We start from the raw sequence: 27,426 nt of genomic DNA on the forward strand, positions 1-27,426 counted from the left end.
TAGAATAATACTCTGAAATCTTTCCGATAATATTGTGGCAATATACTTAGGAAATTACATGAGGCACTTGTGTATAGTGTGTATGTGAGTTTCCATCTGTCAGTGGTCACATAATCAAGAGAAGCCTGACAAGCTTGGTTTTTTGGACATATTTCATTTTCCATTTCTCTTGATCATGTAGGTCCCACAAGTTGAGATCAGTAATACTTTCTAGCTATTTGATAATTGGCACTTTATTTGTCTACCCTGTGCATTTTGCTGGGACTCACAGTTTGGATAGTTAATTGAAATTGAAATTTGGGTGGCATTCAAGAGTGCATGTGGTTTATAACTGCTGCCAAATTGTCTTGCATAAATGTTATGAAGAATCAATGTACCATATTGAGAAGGAAATGATGTCTGTTTGAAAATGGATTATTTTGAATCAAGACATAAACTATTATTGAATTATCAAAGCGAATGAACTCATAGTATACAGGGGTGAAGTCCACCATATAGTTTGGAGGAAAAAGAGATTTCATGGAAGTTATGTTTAAGCAATGATTATCTTGGTACAGAGGTTAAAAAAAAAAAAACAGGAAAGAAAACAGTGTTGGAAAATTGTAGCCTGAAGGAGAGTTAACACTTTGGCGATCAAAAACCAAAGGAGACCAAATGTATGCTGATGATCATTGAGGAAGAGAAGAGACAAAATCCAATTTCATTTAGTTCTTACTATATGCCCATTGCTATATTTATTATTTTATTTATAATTTTGGTCAATATCCACAAGAGGACCAATAGGTAGAAGTTATTAGACCCAATTTACAGATGAGAAAGCTGAAAATAAAACACAGTCAATATATAGAGAAACAAGACTTTAAATCCAGGGCTGTTGGAATATAGACCAATAGTTTTCCCACTTCATTATGCTCTGTTAGTATATGATGAATATGTAAACAGTATCATGTACTATTAGAAGCAGCGGTATTGGCATCAGATGCTGAATTGTATTTTGGCTTCTCCACTTATTGAATAATTTACCTATTATCTCTAATATTTAGTAGTCTCATTGTACAAAAAAAATTACCACAAATAAGCAAAGAAGTCATCACCATCACTAATGACAATAACCCTGCCACCACCACCAACAGTGACCACAAAGAAACCATATCATAGGATTTCTTCTTATTCACTCTTTCCACAAATGCATATTTAACTCTTATTACGTGTCAGACATTTTGTTAGAGGTAGGATGTACCATGGTTAATAAAACATCTCTACACCTTCTCACTGAAAGTTTTAGTTTAGTGGGGGAAAATAGTAAATTTTAATTGCAGTTGCTGGAAGAATCATAACAGATCAAATAGAATCTATGAAAGAGGATGGGGGTTGTTTAGGTGTTGTAGTCACATAGCATGGCAAGTAAGTTGATACCTGAAGACTTGGAGGATGAGAAGGGGCCACAGTGCTGAGATATTGAGTCAGGGACATAACAGGTAGTTGGCACGGCATGAATTAAGTCCTCAAGGATGTAAAGCTTTTTGTGGTGTTGAGGAACAAAACCATTGGAGTTAGAACTTAGAGGGTAAGGAAGTTTTGCAAGTTAAGGGATTTATAAACCAAATAAGGAGTGCAAAAGAAAACCATTGTTGGTTCTGAGTTAAAAATTAAAAAAAGGCATAATCAGATATCTATCTATCGATAGATATAGATATAGATATAGATATAGATATAGATATAGATATAGATAGAAAGTAAGTCAAATTGCTTGGTAAGGAATAGATTGAAAGTGATGGAACATTGTATGAGAGAGGTGACTAATAAAGAGGTTATTTTAACAATATTAGTAAGTCTTACATCTCTTTGTCCTGCATCTAGGTGGTAGTAGGAAAGTTGGAGAAAAATAGCTGCATTAATGATATATTTTAAAGGTGTAGTTGGCCATGCTGCTTAATAAATTAGGTGTCGTGTTGATCTAGAGGGAGGTATAAAGAATGGTTCTAAGTTTTCTGACATATTCCAAGTGAATAAAAAAATGTGGAATTAAGAGGCAACACTTATTTCATCTTTCCTTGTCAGCACGACCCTCCATTTTTTTCACTAATTCTTTCTAAATTGCTGCATAAAAATCCAGGATGTTTTCTAATTTGAGGATTGTAGTCTTTACTCCTATTCCTCAAAATGGCCACATTACATAATTCCTAAAGGAACATTGCTTCTATCTGGCAGTAACAATTATCTCTATGATTGTTTTTCTTTGATACGGAACATGAGTGAGTAAAATTCTAGAATTCACCAAATATTTTTGTTTTTAATGAAGACAGCATTTGCTTGTTACTTATGGACTGTTACATTTGAAGGAAACCTTTTTCCAGGTAAGGGGTGAACATTCTCCTGAATCTTTTTGGCAGGTTAATTGGAGCCAGAATGTAGTCCAAAATCAAGGGATTGAAAACAAAGATTCAGGAAAGTTAGAAATAGGAATTGAACTCAGATTACTGAGATTCAGTTCAAAATTGGAAAGCAAGATTAGGGGTTAGAGCAGACAGTATATAGTAATATTAGAATTAATTCTTGTCCCTTTGGTACAAACATAGAATGTCGACATTTATTATTGGTTAATTTGATCTCCATAGTCACTGCTACTGAGTGGTCTGTTTGGGAATCAAACCCAGATCTTATTCTGGAAATAAAGGGATAGTGGAACGCTGAGGAGTTAAGCAGTGGCCTCTCTGAATGTCCATTTCCCCTTTGTAAAAGGAAGATTTCTTTTTTGACATGGAGAGACACATCAGAATATGTTTAAGTAGAAGTAACAGATACTTCTCTAAGACCGTTTTTTGATTACTAAATATTTTTATTATTAACTGTTAAGTATTATTTATTAAGTAAAAGTAGCAAATAATTCTCTTGGCTTTTTACTTTCTATTACTTTGATAATTGTATCCTGGAAAAATGGCAGTCCTTTTAGAGGCCTGTTATCGATTCATTGGAACAGGTAGTAAACATGTCTCCTAGAAGTCCCGTGTACATTTTTAGAGTTCATCGTACATGCCATGGGACTCTCATCTGATAAGAACATATCTATCTCTTACTAAGTGAAATGACGATATATTTCAAGCTCTAATGTACAAATAAGATTCATGACTTATGTCTTGACACCCACTTTCCTGTATGTCCATGGCAGACTCAATAATTAATCTTGGCATGCTTTCCTGCTGAGTCTACAGTAGGCCTCACAATTCCTCTCAAAAAAGGACACTCCATGCAGCCCCTGGCAATCATTTGGGGTTGGCAATGGAATGAAGATGATTTGTCATTCTCGTCCATAGAAGTAAACCTGTGCCTTCCTTGATACAGAAAATGACATCCTAACATTATATTAACATTTTTGATATATGTTTCTTAGAAAAAAAAAAGTATGACAAATGAGAGTAGTGTATTCTAAGGAAAGAGTAATAATAGTTTCTCAGGAAGTAAGCCCTATGATTTCTCAGCTTTAGTTAGGCTGTATTGTTAAAGACATTGAATGACTTTTTGTTTTTGTTTTGTTTTGCTTTTACCATGGTAGCAATGCGAGAAGGTGAGATACATGGCTAGGCAATCTTATGTTGACAATAAGATCAGCAGGTTATGTGTAACCAAATCATTTCATCATATAGGCGTTGAATACTCGCAGTGTAGTTAAAAATTGAATAGCGTTCTGAGGAGCAACAAAGATAGGACTGGGGTCCTGACCTTAAAGAGATTAATCACTAAATAGAATAAAATTTCTCAGGATATAGTATTTATTTTATTTAAAAGCCCATAATATATAAAAACCTGCTATCACAGAAGAAAGGTAAATTGTACCGTACAGCTAACAAAGCTCAAGTTCACGTCAAGGACAAGAAAAATTCATCTAAACTCCATTTCTGCATCTTCCTCTCTCACATTTACATTTCTCTATATTTATGTAAGTGTCAATGAAGATTTAACATTTATTTTAAAAGAACCTAAAAGTTTTATAATAACCTTGTTTAAAATTCCATTATTGTTAAAAAAAAAACCCTGTTAATTTGAAGCTAAAGTCAGAAGCCATTTCTTTTACATCTTTGTTTGCTAAACCTTCTTTAGTAGTATTTTTTTAATGTTTATTTTGAGAGAGAGAGAGAGAGAATATGCATGCTTGTGTGAGAGGGGGAGGGGCAGAGAGAGAATCCCAAGCAGGCCCCATGCTGTCAGTGTAGAGCGTGACTCAGGGCTAGATCTCATGACCAGGACAGCACGATCTGAATGATATCAAGAGTCAGACGCTTAATCAACTGAGCCACCTAGGCACCCCAGTAATAGTTTTAAGCAAGTTAAAAATTGTTTTTGAATGAACAGAACTAAAATATCTATATGTGACAAGCTTTCCTTGACATTTTCACTTGTGCACGACCATGCTCATGTAACGTAACATCTCAGGTTCTCGGTGTTACCACTTATAAAATGAAGGTTTTGCCTTGTGTTCTTTCTGAAATTCTATGGCTGTGTTTGCTGAGTGTCTGTTGTTTTCAAGGTATTTTTGTGGACCAAAAAGCCCACAGCTTTTCCCTAAAGCTGATGTATTCAGGAATCGAGGTTGCCTTGGCCCAGAGGCGAAGATACCTCACGGCCTAAGCATATACTCTAAGGCCACCTGTGCAAGAGTAGCCTTGACTTTATGCTCCATAAGAGCTTGGGCCCTGTATTTCCCCCAAGATATGTTAGGTCCCTTCCTAAAATCTCCTTGTGCTTGAAGTGTTTCTTGGCTTATGCATTGTTTTCTTTCCTTTCTGATTCTCTTCCTGCATGCCTACTATGTGATTTCCCAATACCCTATGACAACCATGTCTTGCTTATTTGCTTTCGTTTTCTATACATAATGGATTCATTCCCCTTTATACTGTGCCTTCCCACATCCACCTCTTAGGGACTGGACTTTAGCTAAGAAATGGTGACTAGAAGATACCATTGACACATTTTAAATGAAGTATTTGAAAAAACTTAATTTCTAATGAGGGATATCATATTAATAGTTTTAATGCACAATTACAGTATGGTACAATAAGATACAAAAAATGTTGGTATAGAAGAACATAGGAAGGACAATCTCAGTCTACACAGGGACACTAGCTTCCAAGATTTGGACTTTATTGGACTCTTGAAATATAGTTAGGATTTTAATATACAAAACCTATATTAATTATTTAGGTTATGCATTGCCATTGACATTAGTAACTAAACCAAGTTTACCAAAGCATCATTCATCTATACAAGTCAACTTCATACCGTGTTGTGAGATAAATGTGAGTTAAAATCCATGCTCTTTTCATTTATTAGCTTTGTGACTTGGGATAATTTCTCCAAAGCAGAAAAATTGCAATATATTAGCATTATAGGGTTTTAAGGCTTAATTAAAAGGTATCTATAAATAAGTCTTCTAGCATAGGACCTGGAACATAAAAGGAATGCCATTTTCTCCATATTCCTCTCTAATACAGTACCACAGTATATCCTTATTGATGTTCTCCGATGTATCGTGTTAAAGAAACAAAAACAAAAAACAAACAAAACAACTGTACCTAATGAAAAAGATAACCTCAGTGAGGCTCAGGAACAGCTTTTGAAAACAGTCAAATAGCAGGTGCCATCCAGTAGGGTTCACATATCAGACTGGATTCAAGGAGGAATAACTGCTTTTGCCTTAGTGCATAAAAGGTATGTGTAGTGCCCAAAAAGTCATCTTTGTAGACAGTCCGTTAAGTATTTCCATATTCTTTCTCTAGTTTCAAATAGGAACTAATGCAATAATCTAAGTGTACAGTTCCCTTTATTTAACTTTAATAACATTCTAACCTAGTTTTCTATCTATAATTACACTCTCAAGGTATAAACCTTAGAGAAATCCTTTCACACATACAAGGAAATATAGATGAGAATGCTTAATCAGTGTTTTCTTATAAGAAGGAAATAAAAGCCATCTCCATGTCCATCAAAAGGGTATTAAATTTATAAATTGAGGTATAGTCATAAATGAGATTAGTAGTGAAATGAATAAATTCTAGCTGCCCATAAAGCATGAATGAATCTCAAAATAACATTAGTAAAAAAATAATGTTGAAGAGGGATTATATATAGCACGATCCATTTTAAAAAGGTACAAAAGCATATATTTTAATGATCATAGAGATGTATCTAGTACAAGCATAAAGAAATTCATGGGTAAGTTTATACTCAATTCATAATTGTAATTACTTTAAAGTTAAAGTGATTAGAAAAAGGTCATTAGAAGGCTTGAACTCTATTGTAAAGTTTTATTTTCTAAACAACGTGGTGGGTTATACGATTATTTAATTTTGTATGTGGTTGATGTAATCTATACTTAAATACAATAATTCAATTACTTTGAATTGTTTTTAAGCTTTGTACTTAAAAGTGATATAATACAAGGCTTTAATGTAAAAAGATGCATGCATGTATTTTTTTAGTTAAATTCATAACACAGCAAATAGATGAAGGATTAAGAAGTATAAACCACTGGTTATAAAACAAATAAGTCACAGATTAAAACAACAAAGGGACTATAATCAGTAATATTGTAATAACTTTGATTAGTGATAGTTAGTACCCTTGTGGGAAGCATTTTGTAATTTATATAATTGTTGAATCACTATGTTGTACATCCGAAACTAATTATATGTCAATTATACATCAATGAAAATAATTAAAAACTTAAAATGCTTGTTTAAAAATATAAAATAAACTTCATACTTAAACCACCTTTAACATAAAATGATACATAGATGTGCTTTTAGCCAGGGTCCTGCCCCAGCCAGTTACTTATTCCAGAGTGCAGACATGCTGTTGTTGTCTTGCCATGATACTCTTTGTCGGTTGATCAATAGATGTTGAATGCTAATAGATTACAACTTGTACTCCAGTGTGGAGACTTGCACCTGGCTGATGAGACTCTTCCTTATCGGGAAATGCCTGCCAAATTTGAGTCACTCACATTGGCAAGACCCTTAACTAATGGCTGAGTATAAAATTCTGACCTCATTTCCATGTGGAACAGTCTTTGTGGAGGTAGAGTCTAGTGAGGATGTTAAGTAGGCATCAGAGAAAAGATGATAGATTCCAGGTTTCAGAGTAATATATAGAGCGGTTTACATTTGTGCATTACCAGTATATACATGTGAATAAAGCAATAGATGGGGAAACAAACAACATTGGGCTTTAGGTCAAATAAGGGGATTGGAGGCCAAACGAATGCAGAAAATCCAATAGGAATACAAGATGAGGCAGTGAGATAGAATGAGTACCAAGGGAGAATGATGTCTAGCAGGTGAAATAAAGAAACTGTTGAAGAAAGAATAAATACTCAGCAGGGCTAAGTGCTTCTAGTATACAGAGTTTTTGTTGTTGTTGTTGTTGTTTTTAATTAGAGATCTTTTATGTAATCACTGGTGACTTTTGAATATTTTGGTGAGGATTCCATTTGATAGGAATGAGGGTTAGAAGAAAATGTGAAGACTACAAAATAAACAGTTCTCTTGAGGTTTTGTTGTTGTTGTTGTTTAAGTTTTTGTTTGCTTATTTTCTCCCTATGAAGTGAAGCAGAGAATTGAGGCAATATCTAGAGGAGAAAGTGAAGAGTGTGGAGTGAGGGGTCTTTGTCTTATAATATGGAAAAATGCAGCCTTTTATATGATTGTATGAGAGATTCTTTAGAGAAGGAACAGATGAGTCAGGGAGGGGAATGTTGTGAGAGATTTAGAAAGAAGAAAGATTAGAGATTTGTCTTATGGGCATAATCTGCTCATCCATTAAAGGAAGAAGAACACAGTTTATGGGTATAAATGAAAGTACTACTCTAGATTTAATGGAGTGAAAATTGAGAAGCTGTCTTCTGCCTTGTTCCCTTTTCTCTCCTGAGAGTGAAGACAAGAAGGAGACTGAGATTAGAGGAGAGAGGAAATTGTGAAAAGCTGGTTTGGCTGGTTGGAAGAATGAATTGACCAGAGAAAGGTGAGAGACCAGAAAGAGCAACCATGATATTTACAATCATGAAATTAATGTGAGTGAGACCAGTCTGGATGGTTGTGTGTCCTTTTATGACTACATTTACATGTAAGAATGCACATGCTAAATAAGCAGAGAATTGGATATAAACATAGAGGTGGTTTTGACAAGTGAGTACGAAAAACCAAGGATGGAACACGGGATCTACACAAGAGAGTGATTATAACAATAGGCATTGCATCTAAAACAAGTCAAGTTCGATATGAGGATGAAGTAATGTGATGGTTTAATCATTGGATTGGAGTGCCAGAGAGAAGACCCTTTGAGAAGTGGTTAGCCTAAAAGTTAAGGGGAAGTGGTCAAAGGGAGGGAGGTTTGACACTGAATTATGGAGAGGATGAAGATTTTCTCCGTGACAGGGTTCTTTGTATGATCATGTTACTGAACAAACAGACCAGTTAGGGTAAAGAACAAAATCATTGGAGCAGAGGGCTAGAGTCTGAGGTGCTAGGATATTATAAAGATAACACATAGATATGTGGATATTGAAATCAAGAATTAATTCAGTATAATGGTGGAGAGAGAAAAAGTGAGCCTAATGCTAAAATTTTTAAGTCATTGGACAGGGAGGGATGGATATCCTAGAGTTCCCAAGTGATTACAGCAAGGGGATCAAAGCCTTTTAGAAAATTTCTTTCAAGAAACATAAATAAAATGATACAAAGTTAGAAGGATACTAGCAATTAAGCAAATATTTGTAACAAATATCACAAAGTCTTGATAAAATTAATATATAACAGACATACAAACCAGCAAGGAAACATTAAATCTTATTATTAAAATATGCAGATTTAAACAAATACAGTAAAACCTTGGATTGTGCCTAACTTGTTCTGTAAGTGTTCTGCAAGGTGAGCGAACATTTCTCATAAATTTTAACTTGATAAATGAGCGATGTCTTGCAATACAAGTAGTACATGACCCTGAACATCACATGATCACAACTGAGCCAATTGTTCTTCTCTCTCTCTCTCTCTCTCTCTCTCTCTGTCTCTATCTCTGTCTCTGTCTCTCACTTGCTTGCGGCCAGACTGTGGGTGATCATCTCCCATGCTCAGACGCTTGGTCTCAGGCAATGGTGTTTGGCAGAAATCAGTGATTTTTTTCAGAATGTTGGAAGGTGCCCACAAGTGGCACTAATGTATTTTTTGTCATTTCAAAGCACCTATGGACAGTCCTTTGCTTTTCTATACAAGAGGAAGCTTAGGAATGCTTTGCTTCATTCTAGGTCAGGCTGCCTGCACATACAGACCCTTTCCTCTGCTGCCTTATTGCCAGTTACATTCAATACAGTATGTGACAAGAGTTTATTAATACTGTACTGTAGTCAACATCATGCGAGCGTATACAATGGTCCCCGTGCAGAGAAAGATTCCATTGAGGCAATAGATAGCAGTCCTACACAATAACCCTTCTCTCTTTTCTCCCTCACACCAGCCATGGAGGTTTTCAAAAGTAAGTTCAGGTTCATTTGTTTATTTTTCTTTATATTTTGAATTTCTTTTTATTTTGTATTATATTACAGTATTGTAATAATTTTTACATGAATATTTTTGGGTTGTGGAACAAATCATCTGAGTGTCCATTATTTCTTATGGGGAAATCGCTTTGCTATACAAATGCTTTGGTTTACAAGCATGTTTCTGGCATGAAATATGCTTGCAAACCAAGGTTTTACTGTAATTCAAAGAATCAGTATAAGTCACTAATAATTATATGAGAAAAATACCTCACCTTGAAATGAGATAAAATCAACATTGTTACCTGTAAAATTACCAAAACATTTAAAATGATAATTGTCAACATTTTTCCAGGTTCATTGAAATGGACACTGTTATCTGAGGTTGGCCATTGTATAACATTTTAAAAATCAGTTTAGTGATATACAGCAAAAAAAAGTCATGACTTTTGCCCTGTCTCCAGTAATGTCTCCACAACAAGCAAACAAACAAAAAACAAAAATAAAAAACAAAAACAAAAGAAAACAAACAAACAAACAAAAAACAGTGGTTCAGACAAAGATTTGTGTTCAAATTATTCCTGAAAGTATTCTTTACAATGCAGGAATAATTGGAAATAATATAAAGCTCAGAGATGGTCATGCCAGAAGGGATCCTTCTTTTATGAATTTACTCTTGAGACCTCTAAAGTTAGAAAAACCGAAACGTGACTGCACAGTTTTACTGTTATGCATTGTGGTATTCCTACTTGAGTCAACCGTGGACAAGAAAGTGCAGTACAGAGAAATGTAAATCACATTTCCCCAGCCCATTTTCTTGGGAAGGAACTTGCATCTGTATAATCTGTTGATTGAATTATTCATACCTGCATACTGCCTTAGTACTTTTACTCTCCCACTCTAATTTTAAAATCTTTGCGCTTCTATAAGTCCTTCATCTAGGGTAGTATAGTGCCATGCCCCAGAGAATCTTCACGAATGCTTATTACTGAATGCCTTGGTTGAAAAATTAACTAGTGGCTCTCTCATAAAGCCAGGTTAGTTAGGAGCGTGCGCTTGGAACTTGTTAAATTTAAATTCTTTTAACATATTCTACAAATGTCTATGAGCAAGTCATGGCAGCTTATAGTTTAACTTTTGAAAATGTTGTAATATTAGACAATACTACAGTCCACAGCCATTTATTAGTTGTTCTGAATCTGTTACCTAATGTCTAATCTGTTACCTTGACTTAGATTTCAGGATTTCCAAAACACTATGGATGACATAGTGGTTTTTTTTTCAGGCAATTTATTTTTACTGAAGTACATCAAGGATATTCTACACTGATCACTTAATGTTTCCAAAGTTACTACAGTTACTGCAGTGCAAGGATACTCTGGGTCAATCTGTAGAGAAGAAGAAAATAAACAACAGGCATTTCATTACCCCAAATTTCCATAACCTTTTATAATCATTTAAGCCATATCAAATTATCTACTCATGAAAAATTAGAATAATATGTGTATTTGATACATCAAAATGTTAATCATCCTAAATAAGAGTTTCAAGTTTTTATTATAAAGTGGTAGCATTTTCTTTTATCAGATATGCTTCGATACAAATGAACCTATCCCTTCCTTCATATTTTCTGTGGAATACTTTCTATTGTAGTGCTGTCCCATGTGCAGGGCAGAAAGAGGTTAATGCAAAGCTTTCCACTTCTGCCAAGAGTTCATGGTCTAATTGGGCAGGCTCTAAAATATTTTGCTGGAAGCCAGTCATAAAAGGGCTGCATCTGGGGCTATCAATCCATTAAATGAAAGGCTTACAAATACTGCAGAGTATATTTTCACCCATCATTATGACAGATACTAAATGAGATAAAGACCACAACCTGTCTTGAGGATTCAAAGTCCATCTGTCTGAAGGTGGCAGGTTTTATTCCTCTCATTATTTAGTACTGCATACTGATGAACCGGAGGGCCAAATGCTGCCCGTTTCTATGGTGTCTTCTTGAACATGACTTTGCCATTCATTTTGAGTAGGTCTGCAATTTTTCCTACATACTAGACAACTAAATTTTTTTCTTCAGTCCGACTGATGTAGAGTATAGGCATCTGCTATGCTAACATAGCAGAGTTGCATTTTAAGAAATGTGAACAACTATGAGAACATTTTAATTTTCTGCTCACTGAGGCTCCACTCTTGTTTTTTCCATCAGCTATTGTAGATAAAATTTCTTGTCTTACTAATTTTATCCTGAAAGCATTATACAAGGCCAAACCATAGAATATTCAAAGTAGAAGGTGTTTTAGAAACTGAGCATTTGAATACCTTTACTATCTAGAAGAGGGATGATGCTACAAGCAGATAGGATTTGCTCAGGGCCAGTCAGCTACTCACTGATGGAGTTTTGCAAGGTCTGAGAGTGGCCATTGGGCTTTCAATCCACTGTTTCAGTATGTCAGACATGTTGTGTCATTATAGTTCTATCTGTGGACCAATTCCTTTTTCTCTTCCAGATGTTTGTCAGTATACAAGGGGTGTGTGTGTGTGTGTGTGTGCATGTGCACGTATAGTATGTATTTACATATGTGTGAGTACACACACATACACACATAAACTGAAATATGTATGCAGTTGTTCTGATGTCTTACAAGATGTAGATGTACCTTGACTTTGAGGAAATATCTAGTCTATATTATAAAAAAAATAAATTGCTGCTATTTTGAAATGACTTGCATTTAATCTTGCCTGAAGGGCTTTAAATAAAGGGTAATGAATGACAGTGGTTCTGCAGGAGAAAATAGCCTAGTGGGACACATGAAAGAGTAGAACTAATCCCAGTTTCATTCATCATCATTATTAATGTTAATAAAATTTTCAGGTGATAATAAATTAGGATGGAAAGCAGACACAAATGAAGCCATTTTTATGTTGCAAAAAGTTAGATGAAGTATCATACAATAACTTGTTATTAAAAAAGTCTAAAATGAGAAAATAAATCATTTACTAATCAGGATAAGTAAATATCTTATTTTTTCCCACACTCAATTTCCATTGAGTTTTCAATAATGAAATATAACAATGTAAATAATATAGTAGGCCCACAACAATTTTTTAAAGGAAAAAGGGGCTTAAATTAGAATATTAAGGGTCTCTTTCTCATATCAGTAAACACCGAATTATTAGAGTCCACATCATCTTAAAATGTGTACACACATATGCACATGCACACATGAATACACATCCATGTGTATTTTTGTTTTAATGTGAGAAGTAACCAATGTACACGCAGAGTGCTTAAAAGAAAAAAGGCTAGTAAATAGTATATTCAGAGAAAACTATCCAGAGTATTAGATAACACACGATACCTATACGTACAAAAGCCTTTTATTAATATAGTCAACATGTATTTATATAATTTTACAACTTACTGGGATTTTTATAAATATTGTATTGTTTGATCATCCCGACTGACCTATGAGATTGTTTGGGCTGAACGTCCCTGGAGTTAAGGGATTGTGTAGCTAGAGAGTGACAAATCTATAAACTCAGATCTTGTGCGTCTCATTCTTTTCACGACATTAGTGTTTCTTCAGGTCTGTCTGTTCTTTGGGCCAGTAGAATCAACTTCCTCCAAACACTGCTTTAAAATGAAAGTTCTTGGACTCTGAGGGGGGTGGGTTAGCCAGCTGTATTTTAAAAAGGTTGCCAATTGAGTCTGATGCTCTCAAGTCTGACACTGCTGTCTTATTAAATAATGATCCAAGCATCCAAATTCAGCCTATTCCCTTGAAGGAGGTGGTTGTGACTCCGAGGAGGAAATCCAATCCAACGTGAGATGTTCCAAAATGTAATAGGTTCCGATAAAGGATCATTTCTCAGAAACAATATGACTGATTTTTCACCACTTGTCATCTGCAGCTTTTCTTACTTTGATATAAGAGGCCTCTCAGTATTTTGAAAACATACTCTCACCATTATAAGCATGCTTTCCAAGTTAAAAATCCGTACATACAATGTGAGGACAAAAGAAAAACACTTTTTTTTTCTTGGAGAGCACATGTATTAGTTTCCTATTGCTGCTATAACATATTATCAAAACCTTAGTGGCTTAAACAGCACAGATTTATTCCCTTACCATCCAGGGAATTTGAAGTCTAAAATCAAGATACCAGTGGTTCCCTGTTTCTCCTGGAGGGATAAGGGGAGAATCCATTTCCTTGTCTCTTTCAGCTTCTAAACTTGGCCTCCATCCCTTGGCTAGTGGCCTTTTCCTCAAATCACTCGTTCTGTCATAGCTCACATCGGCTACTACCAACTCTGATCTTCCTGTTTCCCTTTTATAACGAGCCTTGTGATAATCCAGAATCTCCCCATCTCAAGACCCTTAATTAAATCCCCTCTGCAAAGTCTCTCCACCGTGTAAGGCAAAATATTCAGAGGTTCTAGGGATTAGAACATGGACATATTGGGGGAGGGAGGGAATTATTCAGCTTACCATACCGGGGCAGATGTAATTGATACTATTTACATGTCAAAGTACATATCTAACTGCACCATGCCAGAGGCAACAGAAACAAACAAAGTGCTGTAGATTCATGTATTATAGACCTCACACATGGGTTAAATTGATCATTGAAATACAGAATGACAAATGGATTCGGAACCATTGGGCTGGGGAGCACAGAAGGACACTTACCGTGTGGTACTGTCATTGTTTTTCTACTAGTCTGTCTGTCTTTGTAAATTCTGAGAACCTTTAAGGCACAACCTCCTTCCCTTCAATAATTTTGCAATCTCTGAGCCCATTACAGTGCTGACACACAGTAAGCACTCAGTAAAATTTAGTTGAATATCATTGTGACATAAAATGAAATTTTTCTAGGAAGAGTCCTGAAAGTTTTGCTAAGTCAGAGAAATTTCATGACTACTAATATTGGATTTGTTTGAAAGTTTTTTAAATAGACTTTGCTGCTTTTTATAATAAAGTAGTGAAATATGCCATGTTTTTAAGACTCAATAATATGTATGAGATATATTATATCAAGGCAGATGGCAGAAAATAGACCCATAAAACTCAGAAGAGATAAACCTTCTATAATTAAGAAAGAAATGAATCAATTAGTATGTCAATTGAAAGTAACATTCTGAATATGAATTCTGACATAGTTGAAAACTGTGGTGGTAAGAAATAATACTGGATTATAGGATGTACACTTGAGTTCTGAAATTGGTATTGTCATGAGCACATGAGCACATCTAATCAAGAAGAATATTTCATGATTCTTCATTGTTACACATTTGTTTGGAGGCATATTAGATATCCATTGGTTCTAACTCCCTCAGATTTCACACTAGGAATCTAAGGCTTGCAGGTAATATGTAATCTGAATTATGTTTAAATGAATAAGTGAGAAAAAAGCGATTTGTCGTAACCTTCCCGATCAGATTAATGGCACAGCCAAAACTTGTATTGCGTTAGCATTTTTTTTTAAAGTTTGGCTATCTTTTGTCAGATGCTATAATGGCATAACAATATTTGGACCGCAGATTTTATTGCCCCTTTGCAGACCATTGTTCCAATAACTTTTCAGTAGTACTGGCATCATAGGAAGAAAATTGCATACCTCAGCTGTTGTCCTCCCTGTGGCTGTAATGAAGTCCCTGTAGTAATCTAATTGTATCGACTTAGCAAGAAAGTGGAATTATAATTGACAACATAAAGTCAAGCAAATTGCACGATCAGAAGACGCATGCTGACTTAAGCCCCGTTGACATGAATGTCAAAAGTACTTTTTTAATGGCTAAAGTTTGCTTTCTCTAAATTATTTAGCTTTCAAACATTAAAATTGTGCAGGAAACAATGTTTTGAGTTAACGCTTTGAATTTTATTCCTCACTGCTCTACTTCCAGAGTGAAATGCTTTAGAAAAATGTTGATGGACTTTATCAATATCCGTTTATGCTAACGTCTTACCAGATCCATAAAGTATGAATTCAAGTATAAAAAATAATCATTGAAATGCTTGCATCACAGACTCTGATTCTATTTCATGTATTATTTCCCTTTGGGAGAGAATGAGTCTTTTCTGTATTTTGAATATATATTCTATATATTGTTGTACTTTTTAAATTAAGCTTATATACTTCGATTAATAGCTAGGCTGGAATATATAAAAGCTCAGTATGTCAGTATTATAATATGAAATAGAGGAATAACCTATCAACTGGTTTACCTAAGGGGAGCCTGGATTATTAAAATTAGGGATTTTAGTAAAACGTTGCTTACTTTGAAAATAGACCTGCCTTGCAGTCCTCAGGGGAGTTAGGGAAACAGCTGAAACTTGTAAAAAAGAGGGGACCATGATCACAGAGTTCCAATTTGATAGGGATTTCATTTGACATTATGAAAATAATTATATTCCTTTTATTTATTCAGTTATTATTCATGTAGAGAGAAAATATGCATTAATTAAATAGGGCATGAAATTTATCAGATGACTTTGTGGTGTCTAGTTTCTATTTCTTATTTACTATTGTACAACATTGAATAAATCCTTGAATCTTAATCTAGAGATGGTGATGTCACAATATTTGTGAAAAATGAAATAGTGTTACATAAAGCACTGTGTGTTGTGTTTGTATGGAATTCTCTCTACAAAGAGAACAGACTACTGAATAGGAGATTTTAATGGTTTTGCTATGTGTTCCATTTTCACACACACAAATACTTTAAAACAAACTCTGGCTCACTGTTTGAACTATGAAAATAATAGAAAAAGAATAAAAGTAGAATAAAGAATGAAAGAATGAATAAAGAAGTCTAATTTTAAAGATGCTTGTCATATTGAGTAAAATGATCATTTTTTTTTTATCTCCTTAGTAATCTCTCATAGTGCACATCACAGTGCTGTGCACATAATGGGACATGGAAAACAATATTTCCTGACCAATTAAAACTTATCCCTTGGGGCGCCTGGGTGGCTCAGTCAGCTGGGTGCCTGACTTCAGCTCAGGTCGTGATCTCACAGTTCGTGGGTTCGAGCCCCGCGTCAGGCTCTGTGCTGACAGCTCAGAGCCTGGAGCCTGCTTTGGATTCTGTGTCTTCCTCTCTCTCTGCCCGTCCCCTGCTCACGCTTTGTCTCTCTCTCTCAAAAATAAATAAATTAAAAAAAAATATTTAAATTTATCCCTTACATCTTGTAGGAAACCCTTCCTGGTTTACCAAAACAGTAGTAATTGTTCTCTCTTTTTTAACTCCTTTATCATTTTTTTTCTTGATCTCTTGTTTGCAAATTAAGGAAATTATTACTTCTCATCCTATATTATTCCTGGTAATTTATTAATCACTGTCCTACTAGAGATTAGTTAAGTGATACTTCTTGGATTCAAGGAATGTATAACATAAGATACTCATTGAGTAAAGTAGGAATATGGAAATGCTCAATTCTTATTGTGTGGTAGTACATTTTTATGAAAGAGGTTCCTCATGTGTTTGGGAAGGCAGTTCTTCCTACAGTATACACACGAAGTTGTATCAACTCCAGCAACCAATGAGATGGCCATTGTAATCACGAGATAGCTCTTAAATCTAGGTGATCGGAATCACAAGTATCAAAAAAGAATACCACACTGGAACATTGGTTTTAAGTTATGTCAGGGCCAAATTCAGTTGGGCAAATTGTGGAAGATTTCTTCCTTGCCTCAATTTCCACATGTATAGAATGAGGGAGTTGGATAATTTATTTCAAAATTTATCCATATATATATCCATATATATGGATAGATAGATAGCTATATATAATTTTCCATCAGCATATTCCTATAGACTAGACTAGACTGTATGTTTTTTCTTTTTCTCTAGTCTCTTATGAACATTTATAATTATGCTTTGTTAGAAGAAATTCTACCTCTGCCCCTTCAAATTTAAATCAAATAATAGTACTATGTATAATAATATGTATTTGTTAAGGTTTTGGGATTAGTTATACCTCCTCAATTTTACAAATAAAATTTGGAGAAAAATATTGAAGTTTAAAGAGATCGAGTGGTTTGCTCAAGATTTCCCTGTGAAATATTGGCCATGCCAGTCATGGTGAAACTCAGTTTTGTCTGATGTGATGTTATTATACAGTTTTATCTTTTGACATTATTTATGATTTAAATACACACACACTGCATGCATACATCCCATATGTAAATTTACAGTATTATCACCCAATTTTCTAAGCATCTTTGTTTAAATCCAGGAACCACAAAGATTTGATCTGTGAAGTAGTCGATAAAATTGACAAGGGAGCAGTGGATATCATTTTGAGTCTCTCACAAACTTAGCCAGTAAATCTATAACACAATAACTTTGGCAAATCCAAATAGCAAAACTACTTCCTGGATGATTTTAGTATTGTTGTTTTGGACAGGTAAAAAAGAAGACTTTTTTTCCAATTTTATCGATTTACGGACTGTACATTGAGTCCAATATCATCAAAACATCAGTGACTAAGACACTGACAAGTAATGAAGGATTAAATCTGCTTCCTACTGGATTGGGTACATCTTGCATCTGTTCTATTGCTAGCTGCAAGATCTAAGATACACTTTTATAAGACTGTCACTCTGTGGCTAATTAAAATGACACAGTTAAAAAATTAATAAAAAATATAAGCAAATTGTAGGCATATCTTAAGAAGCAGTTGTTTCCACAGTGCTAAGTAGCTAAAAGCCTACTTTTATAATTGTTGAAGTATAACGGAGGAGCTGCTGGTTTGATATTTTGAAAGTCTTCTGCTTTTGCAAACTGAGTACAGATTGCTTTTGACTTCCTTCTTGTACAGCTTATTGTTGGTTCTTTTTGTTTTATTAACTCCAAATGCATATGCTGGTGATTTTTTTTATCATAGTCATTGCATGTATTCTGTAATGTTTTCTGTTCTCTTTTTTGTTATAAAATACTTTTTTTTAAAGGCCATGATGTTTGAAAGAAAATCTTCCTATGCCCTTTTGATTTGAACTCCATTATCATTTAGTAATCATTTGTAAGTCTCGTATGAAATGATGAATTTATCTGAAAGACAAGTGTTGTATTTAAGAGATTTCATATATGAAGTCTTTAATGCGAATGCCCAATTTTAAGAATCACTTTCTCAATTTTAACAAGATGAAAAATAAAAATCACAGGTTTTTTTTATTATTATTATCCATTTAAGAATTAGGCAAGGTTAGGAGCAGCAGGGTGGCTCAGTCAGCTAAGCAACCAACTCTTGATCTTTGCTCAGGTCATGTCCCAGTCATGAGATGGAGCCCTGTGAAGGGCTATGTGCTGGGCATGGAGCCTACTTGAGACTCTCTCTCTCCTTCTCTCTCTGTCCCTTTCCTGCTTGTGCTCTCACTCTCTCTCCCTCAAAAAAAAAAAAGAAAAGAAAAAAGGCAAGGATAATTTATAGAAAATTTGATGTTGTAAACTGTGTATTTTAACAAGTTTATTCTACATGGTATAAAGATATGACCTTATATCCTTGGTAATTTGAGCAAGTAATCATCATGAAATAACTTGGGTCAAAATTTTCCATTTTCATTACCTCCCATCTTAATAACGTTTGATGAAATTGGATCTCTAAGGAATAATATGAAGAAAAATATTTTTCAGACATAGTATTATACATAATGCTCGGAATATAACTTTTTAAAAATAAATTACAATAGTAACATTTTTTCTAATACAACTCTAGTCATCCACCTGGCTATGCCATACTGATCCCCATCATTAGACTTTGAGAGGTACTGTACTTCAAAGTGAAAAGCTTTGCTTTGCCTAACAACAAACACATCACTTTGCATTTATGAGGACTTAACAAGATTTTGTTGTCTGAGAAACATTAAATGAAAACAACCCTGTGGTCAGTTTTACTATTTTACGTTTGGTTGGCTGAGGGAGATTTAAGTTCTTTTGGAATACTTGTGTTTGCTAGTATACAGAACGGACAGCCATGTGACTCCTTTGCTTTTTTTTTTTTTTTTTCTTTTTCCTCTTGCATTGAATTCTAGTTTCTGGCAGTAAACATTTTAATTAACTTTTAAATATCAATTATCAAGAAAAATATGCACTTCTTTGCTAACTGTTGAGATTTGAGCTAAAAGGTTTGTGAGTTCGAGCCCCGCATCAGGTCCTGCTCAGAGCTTGGATCCTGCTTCTGATTCTGTCTGTCTGTCTGTCTCTCTCTCTCTCTCTCTCTCTCTCTCTCTCTCTCTCTCTCTCTCGGCCCCTCCCCCACTTGTGCTCTCTCATTGTCTCTCAATAAATAAATAACTAAATGTTAAAAGTTCTTGTTTGTTTGTTTGTTTTGCCTTGGTTCCCTGTCCATTCTCTTAACAGTCACGAATATTGCAACCTTTGGAGGGATATAATCTGCATAATACAGGAATCATAATGTATTATAGTATAGTGGTCCACAATAAAAATATGAAAAAATAGCCAGGAGACTGGGAATTAACTCATCATTTTCAGAACTTCAAAGGTAAAACAAAATTAGATATTTTAAAGTTTTATTTCTTCAAAAATGTTGTTGAATATTTGTGATGCCACAGTTATGGTTTTAAGATGAATAATGCTAGTCTAAATACAAACACAAGCACACTTTGAGGTTTTTATATTTGAATGGGGAAAACAACTGTATAAACCAAAGAATGTTTGATTTCCTTTTGAAATGTACATTAAATACTTACGTTAAATATTCCTAACATTTTTCTTGTTATCATAACTAAAACTAATGTTTACTGGTATAAATTATCTCAAGTCAGGAGATCACTTAAGTTTTGACCTTTTAAAAATACTTTCATATTTATTATGTGACCTTTAAGTGTCCTCACATTATAACTCAAGTGGGTTAGAATTTTTCTTTTTCTGTAGCCCAAAGTGGTGGAAAGAACCTGTGCTCAAGATTTGTGCGAATTTAGTTATTAGTTTAACTCTTATAATTTGCTTGCCAAATGACTTTGAGTAAATTCTCTCACCTCATTAATCTGTTTCTTTATGTAAAAGTGAGTAACCAGTTATGATGATCATGCAACGAATATTGTACATGAAATTGCCTAACCCGATCTCTACACAGAGTGTGTGTTTAATAACTTTTTACCTGTCTGCCTCTTTCCTTTCTTTTTTTTTTTTTTTTTTTTTTACGTACTATGGAATTCTATATTCTAGACACTGTTCTAGATACTGTGGAAAAAAAGAAATTTGGCATGGTGTTGGCTCTAAAGAGCCATAACTTTTATTTTTACTTTTCCTATCTTTCCTTACAATCACTTTACTTCATAACCTAATGTTTTGCAATTATCCTGTTTCCATATATCACGATTTCTCACCTGTCCTCCTATTCCCTTTCCCCATATTAATGGTCATAGTACATTAATCACATCTGTGTAGTCACTAGCTTAAATTCCTCCAGTATTTTCCTTTACACATGTATTATTTTTTATCAAAAGATTTAAACTTATTGCCTAAAATAGAAGTTCTTCAAGATTTAACCCAAATCCACATCATGAAAATAAATGCATACTAATTTTCAGCCCACTTCCCACATACCGGTAACTTGCTTATTCCAGCTTCCTTGACTTTCACTTGTCTGGGCTTTGGGCCTCCTGCAGATCGCATTTCGTCTCCTCCTGAAAGTCAAATCCCACAGTCAAGTCCCATGTGAATTTCAATGCTTGTTTCTAACCTATCTCCTTCTCCAAATCTAACACCTGATGGTTCTTCCCACATCTGCCACATAAATGTATGTGCTCTGTGGTCCACACTTGGACTGTATCTGCACCTCATATTAAAATTTAAATATTCAAATAAGTTGTGAACTCCTTAAAATAAAGAATACGTTCAGAAATACATTGTTGTATTTAATCCCCTGCCTGTTACAGAAATAATTTAGGAAATGTTACATGTATACATACTTCAAAATAGAAAAATAAAGTTTTTAAAAGGAAAAAAAGTCCTAAATAAATTAAACTACATTATTTAATTGATATAGGTTATATTTTATAATTATTTTGGCTTGAAAATTATTATGTAATTATTTCACATGTAAATTATTTTGGAAAGAAAGCTAGAGAATTTGGAGATGGTAGCTGAATATAGATGATAGGCATGCTTAGTGATGAATATTTGAAATTTTTCCTCTCTGAAAAATATTAAGGACAAATTATTCACAAAAGGTTTTTCATGACTTTCAGGAAAGTTTTATCTGAAATGATAGACCTTAAAATATATGATTTTATATTATTTTATATGTATATGTTTTTGTATATGTACATATATATACACTACTTTTCTAAGAAGATAGGAAAAGCAAAATCTGATTAATTGAAGTTTTTTTTTGAAGTAGTCTAGCTTTGCTTTTTGTTCACTATTTCCCTTTGTTTTTTAGGATCTTCAGCCCTTTTCCGAGTGCCCTGGCATAATTGACTGGTTGGAGAATTGTAGGCCTTTTTTTGCTTTTTGTCTTTAATAAAGAATGGTAACTCATGGTGCAGCTATTAGGACTGTGAAGTTATATTACTCAGAACTGAGTGATTCTGTTTTGTCTCTGGAAAAACTAGTGTCGTTCATTCTGTGTTTTTATCCATGAGGCTGTTGCCTCATGCTGTGGGCATTGGAAGTTTATTATGTACTTGGATTCTAATATATTCAGTCAGCAATGCACACTGAGTACTTTTAAAAAAATTAGTAACAAATGTATGAAATAACTCATTTCGTGGCCTTGAAATGTTACTGTTGTAGAGGAGAGTGTCTCACAGAGTATGTGTACTGGTATGGTACAGTGGATGTGATTCTCAAGAAAGGAATTGACTTTTGAAATTACAGTGTTAACGTTCAATTTGCTGCATCTTCAAAAAAGAGAAAGGGTGGGGGCGCCTGGGTGCCTGAGTACGTTTAGTGTCCAACTCTTGATTTCAGCTCAGGTTCAGCTCAGATTCATGAGATTGAGCCCAGCGTCGGGCTCCACGCTGGAAGCAGGGAAGCCTGCTTGGGGTTCTCGCTTTCTCCCTCTCTCTCTGCCCCCGCCCATTTGCACACACTCTGTCTTTCTCAAAATAAATAAGTAAACATTTTTAAATAAGAGAGAGAAAGGGTGCTAAAAATGAGTATATTGTGCTCCAGTGAGTCCTTCTGCAATCACTGCCTTTCTTCCCCAAAGCCTAGGAGATCTCTTACATCCATCTCCCCCAGAAACTACTCTAGATTGATCAGAATGGTCACATGTGGGGTAACCAATTCACCATTCCCACATTAAACATCTCTTATAGCTTTTTTAAGCCCATTTTTTGTGAACACTGAAGATAATTATTTATCAAGGAATTTCTCCACAATTTTTAAACTTTGAATTATTTTATTATAATCCATTTAGTGATCAATGTAACTCTGCTTTCTGAGAAATCACCTTGCACTACCTGTTTTTTTTTTTTTCTGTGTAAATATGATCATATTTCATGCCCCTGTCTTCTGGCCTGCCAAGTTTCTGTGGATAGATCTGCTGTTAACATTATTTGTCTCCCCTTGTAGGTTAGGAATTTCTTTCCCCTTGATGCTCTGGGATTCTTTCCTTATCTCTGAGTTTTGCAAATTTTACTAAGATATGTATTGGTGTTGGCCTGCTTTTGTTGATTTTGATGGGAGTTCTCTGTGCCTCCTGGATTTGGATGTCTGTTTCCTTCCCCAGATTAGGGAAATTTAATCTTCTTTCTACTGCCATTTATTTGTCAGTTTATTTGTATATTTATTAATTTATACTACCATTATCCTCTAAATATTTCTTCAGATAATCATCATAAAAATGATTTTAATACACTAAGTAGGCTTGCAATTTCTTATTTCTAGATTAATTTTTAGTGTCGTTCTCTTGTAAGGACCCTTCCATTAACTTTTTTAAACTTCAAAATTGGTTGTCTTGAAACTTGTTCAGGTAAGTGAAAATTTATAATTGAAATTAGTGTTTAATTCTAAGACCTGTTCTGGTATTGGTATTCAAAAGCATTCTGATAGATTAGATAAGCTTTCTGTTTTTGGCAGTTATTGCCCTGGATAGTCTTTTCATAAAGTTTATTCATTTTGCTCTTTGACTGCTCCTGCCTTTGTTTTCCACACTTTGCTGAACGTTGTGTATTTGTGATTTCTTATGAGGCCTGTTTTCTCCAGGATCTTTGCTTCATACTGTCTTTGTGTTGGGTATTAGTGAAACAGGCTATGTGTGAGTAAATCTTCTTCCAAACAGACCTGCATTGCTTCAGAACCATTCATGGTTAACTGTACCTTAAATAACTTCACAACCACAGCACTCAATGGAACAAAAATACTCGTATTAAACTAAACCACTGTCTGTCATACATAAAGTCTGCTTAGATTAAGGGAAACTTGTAAGAATTTTTAAGCCATTTATCTACCTAGATGCAGAACTGTGTCTGAACTACACATGTAGAAAGGAAACCATAACAAAATTCTTGTGCCTACAGAATAAAAATCCATGTATTTACTATATTACCCTCTTCTACTCTCTCATCACTCCCTAAATTTCAACTAATTTCCTTTGTCCAGAATCCTCATTAATCAAACTACCTCAGAAACAGCATATTGAGGCAGTTGAACAAAACTGAATATATAGGATATGAAGGAAGTAAATAAGTGTTTGGTAGAAATCCACTTTCTTAGTAAACTGCATATTCTCATAGTGCTCTATTTGATGTGATTTTCCCTAAGTTTCACTAACTTTAATAATGTTAAAAAGCTGTGAAATACTTCAGTTTATACCCAGTGCAAGAGTCTCATACTATGCCTTTTTAAAAAAATGTGCCAGGGGCACCTGGGTGGCGCAGTCGGTTAAGCGTCTGACTTCAGCCAGGTCACAATCTCGCGGTCTGTGAGTTCGAGACCCACGTCAGGCTCTGGGCTGATGGCTCGGAACCTGGAGCCTGTTTCTGATTCTGTGTCTCCCTCTCTCTCTCTGCCCCTCCCCCGTTCATGCTCTGTCTCTCTCTGTCCCAAGAATAAATAAACATTGAAAAAAAAATTAAAAAAAAAAAGTGCCAGACATAATGCCTGATAGAGTTTTAAGGTTGTAGGGTGTGCAACATTGGCTCAGCATGGAGTAGGAAAACAAGAATGCGGGGTGCCTTGGTGGCTCAGTCGGTTAAGCATCCGACTTTGGCTCAGGTCATGATTTCCAGGCCCATGAGTTTGAGCCCTGTATCTTGCTCTGTGGGGGCCACTCAGAGCCTGGGGCCTGCTTAAGATTCTGTGTCTACCTCTCTGTCTCTCTGTCTCTATCTCTCTCTGCCCCTCCCTAAGTCATGCTGTCTCTCTCTCTGTCTCTCTCTCAAAAATAAATAAACATCACATTTTTTTTAAAAAAAGGAAAAGACAAATGAGAACATGCATTTTTGATAATTTAATGCATGTACCATCCAATTTTTTTATTTTTTAAATGCCTAAACATATTTATACATATTTACTCTTTTGTATTTTGATGGGGGTGGTTCATTTAAGTAAAGCATTCTATATTTGAGATGACTTTGGTAGCATTGGTTATGACATTTTAGCTAATAGCATATAAATAAAAGATGTTGAGTTGACCTCGTTTCTAAATACTTCCCTTCCTCTTCCCATTGCTGGGGAACAAACCAAAATTAATTATTTAAATGTCTTCTGTGACCTTGCTATGTGTAAATAATGATATTGCTAGAGGTGGGAATAAAGGCAAAGATCACTTAATTGTTGGTATTAAATCTAGAAAACTTTTTCAAAATGTGAAGAATGTAACCTTTCTATATCATAAAGCAAGTGGTAGAATAAGAAAAAAGTTCATGCGAAAATGTTCAGCAATAAAAGTTAATTTAACAGCAATAAATTCACAAATGGAATATTATTTAGTAAGGATTAAGTTTTGCATATTCCATTTGAATACAAAGTCTTAATAAATATGCTAGACCCTTATAAGCCCTATTTGTTTCTTTTATGGGCTAATGAATCAAAATTTTATTCAATTTATTCATGAATCTCTTTGAAGAAATTTGCCAAAATTAGAATCATCTACCTCCTTATTCATTGTTGAATTTACTAAAATGGACCTCCTATGTCTCCAAGAATTCATCAACCATTTTAACACTTCTACATATTAATTTTAACTCTCACTAAATTATATTCACTCTCTCTGAGTCTCCCAAACTGTTTTTGAGTGAAGTAATAAAATACAGTTACCGTTGCACTGAAATTTTGGAAGAATAATTCTCTTTTGTTCTTTAGTCACATGGCTAGAGAAAACGCGATACTACATTTTAGGTAAGGCCCAAACTCGAGGGGTCACAGACAAAGGGATGAGGCAGAGGAGTAGAGAGCAGGCTCTATGGCTGGCTGGTCTGCTGGTAACTGGTGGGCACCAGAGTACCCCTCTCTCTCCCTAGGGTGGGTGCCAGAGGTCTCCATGTGGCTGGGGAAAGGGTTCTCACAGGAACTCCACTCTCAGTGGAACTTCATACCTAGCTGTTACCTACTGACTATAAATTAGTTTTATTTGTCATCAGTCCTGTACCATTTCTCTGTAACCAAATCTACACACATTTTTCAAAAATGTATATGGCTTCTCCCATTGCCACTCAAATTCAATACAACAGGTAGCAGTGTTGAAAGTGTAGTATTGGTAAACCAATGCCAAAGAAACGTATGCAAGGATCATGAAACTCTGTCATAATTTTCCAGTCCCCTTATGTGCCGCATAGTTTACTTCACTATAGTGCATATCAAAATCATTCTGCTGAAAATAGAAACAGAAGGGTAAAAATACCTAACTCATAGAAACAGAGAGTAGAAAGATGTTTGCTAGGAGCTGAGAGTGGGTGATGTAGTAAAAGGGTACAAATTTTTAGCTATAAGATGAATAAGATCTGAGGACCTAATGTAAAAACATGGTGAGTACAGTTGATTACGCTATGTCGTATAGTTGAAATTTGCAAGAGCATAGTATTTTAATGTTCTTACCGAAAAAGAATATGCACATACATACACCGCACACACATGAGATGATGTGGCTGTGTGAATGTGTAATTAACTAGATGGGAGAAAGTCCTTTCACAGTGTGTATGTATGTCGAATCACTGTGATGAACAATGAATATCTTATAATTTTATATGTCAAGTATACCTCAGTGAAGTTGGGATTTTTTTTAAATCATACTTTTTTAATGCATTTTCTCACTTATTCACTGAGGTTTTTTAAATATTTACATGGGTCAGGCACAGTTTGGTCCTGGAAATAAATAAGTGAATACAATGTGATCAGTCAATAAAATATAGCCTATTTGACTATACAGGATATGTAGAATTTTACCCAGTTTGTGAAACTCAGAAAACCATTTTGTATTATTTTATTGTAGGCAGATTGGAAGCTTGAATGTTGAACATCATTTCAATTTATTATTGATAATGGTATGTTTATTTCTCAATGTGCATACAGTAGTTGTGGAATTAATATTAAAGGTCGTATCAAGAAAAAAATGAAAAAAAAATATATATCCAGTCCTTATTTAAATATTTATTTTGGCAATTGGAAATCTTTTTTTTAAATGTTTATTTATTTTTGAGAGAAAGAATGAGACAAAGTGTGAGTGGGGGAGGATCAGAAAGAGGGAGAACAGAATCTGAAGCAGGCTCCAGGCTCTGAGCTGTCAGCACAGAGCCCGACGTGGGGCTCGAACTCATGGATCCCGAGATCATGACCTGAGCCAAAGTCAGACGCCCACCCGACTGAGCCACCCAGGTGCCCCAGCAATTGGAAATCTTAAGAAATCAATATACCATTTCAATTTGAAACTTCATTTTTTAAGTATTACTTGAGATTTTTAATATGGTTAAATCTGAAGTATATTAATC

At 34.7% G+C, this 27,426-nt stretch overlaps 1 protein-coding gene across 3 annotated transcripts in view; it reads left to right on the forward strand.

Annotated features, from left to right (window-relative positions):
* Positions 1–27,426, forward strand: part of SGCZ (sarcoglycan zeta) — a 749,844-nt gene that overhangs the window by 221,800 nt on the left and 500,618 nt on the right. The window contains exon 1 of one of the 3 annotated variants that reach the window (XM_027077264.2): positions 7,248–8,016. The exons of the other annotated variants lie outside the window; for them this stretch is intronic. The gene's annotated coding sequence lies outside the window, so the exon portion shown is untranslated. Of the gene's footprint in view, positions 1–7,247; positions 8,017–27,426 lie in introns of those variants that run through there. 3 annotated transcript variants of the gene reach the window in all.

This window comes from Acinonyx jubatus, chromosome B1 (assembly GCF_027475565.1).
Source record: "Acinonyx jubatus isolate Ajub_Pintada_27869175 chromosome B1, VMU_Ajub_asm_v1.0, whole genome shotgun sequence".
In the NCBI taxonomy this organism is placed as follows: domain Eukaryota; kingdom Metazoa; phylum Chordata; class Mammalia; order Carnivora; family Felidae; genus Acinonyx; species Acinonyx jubatus.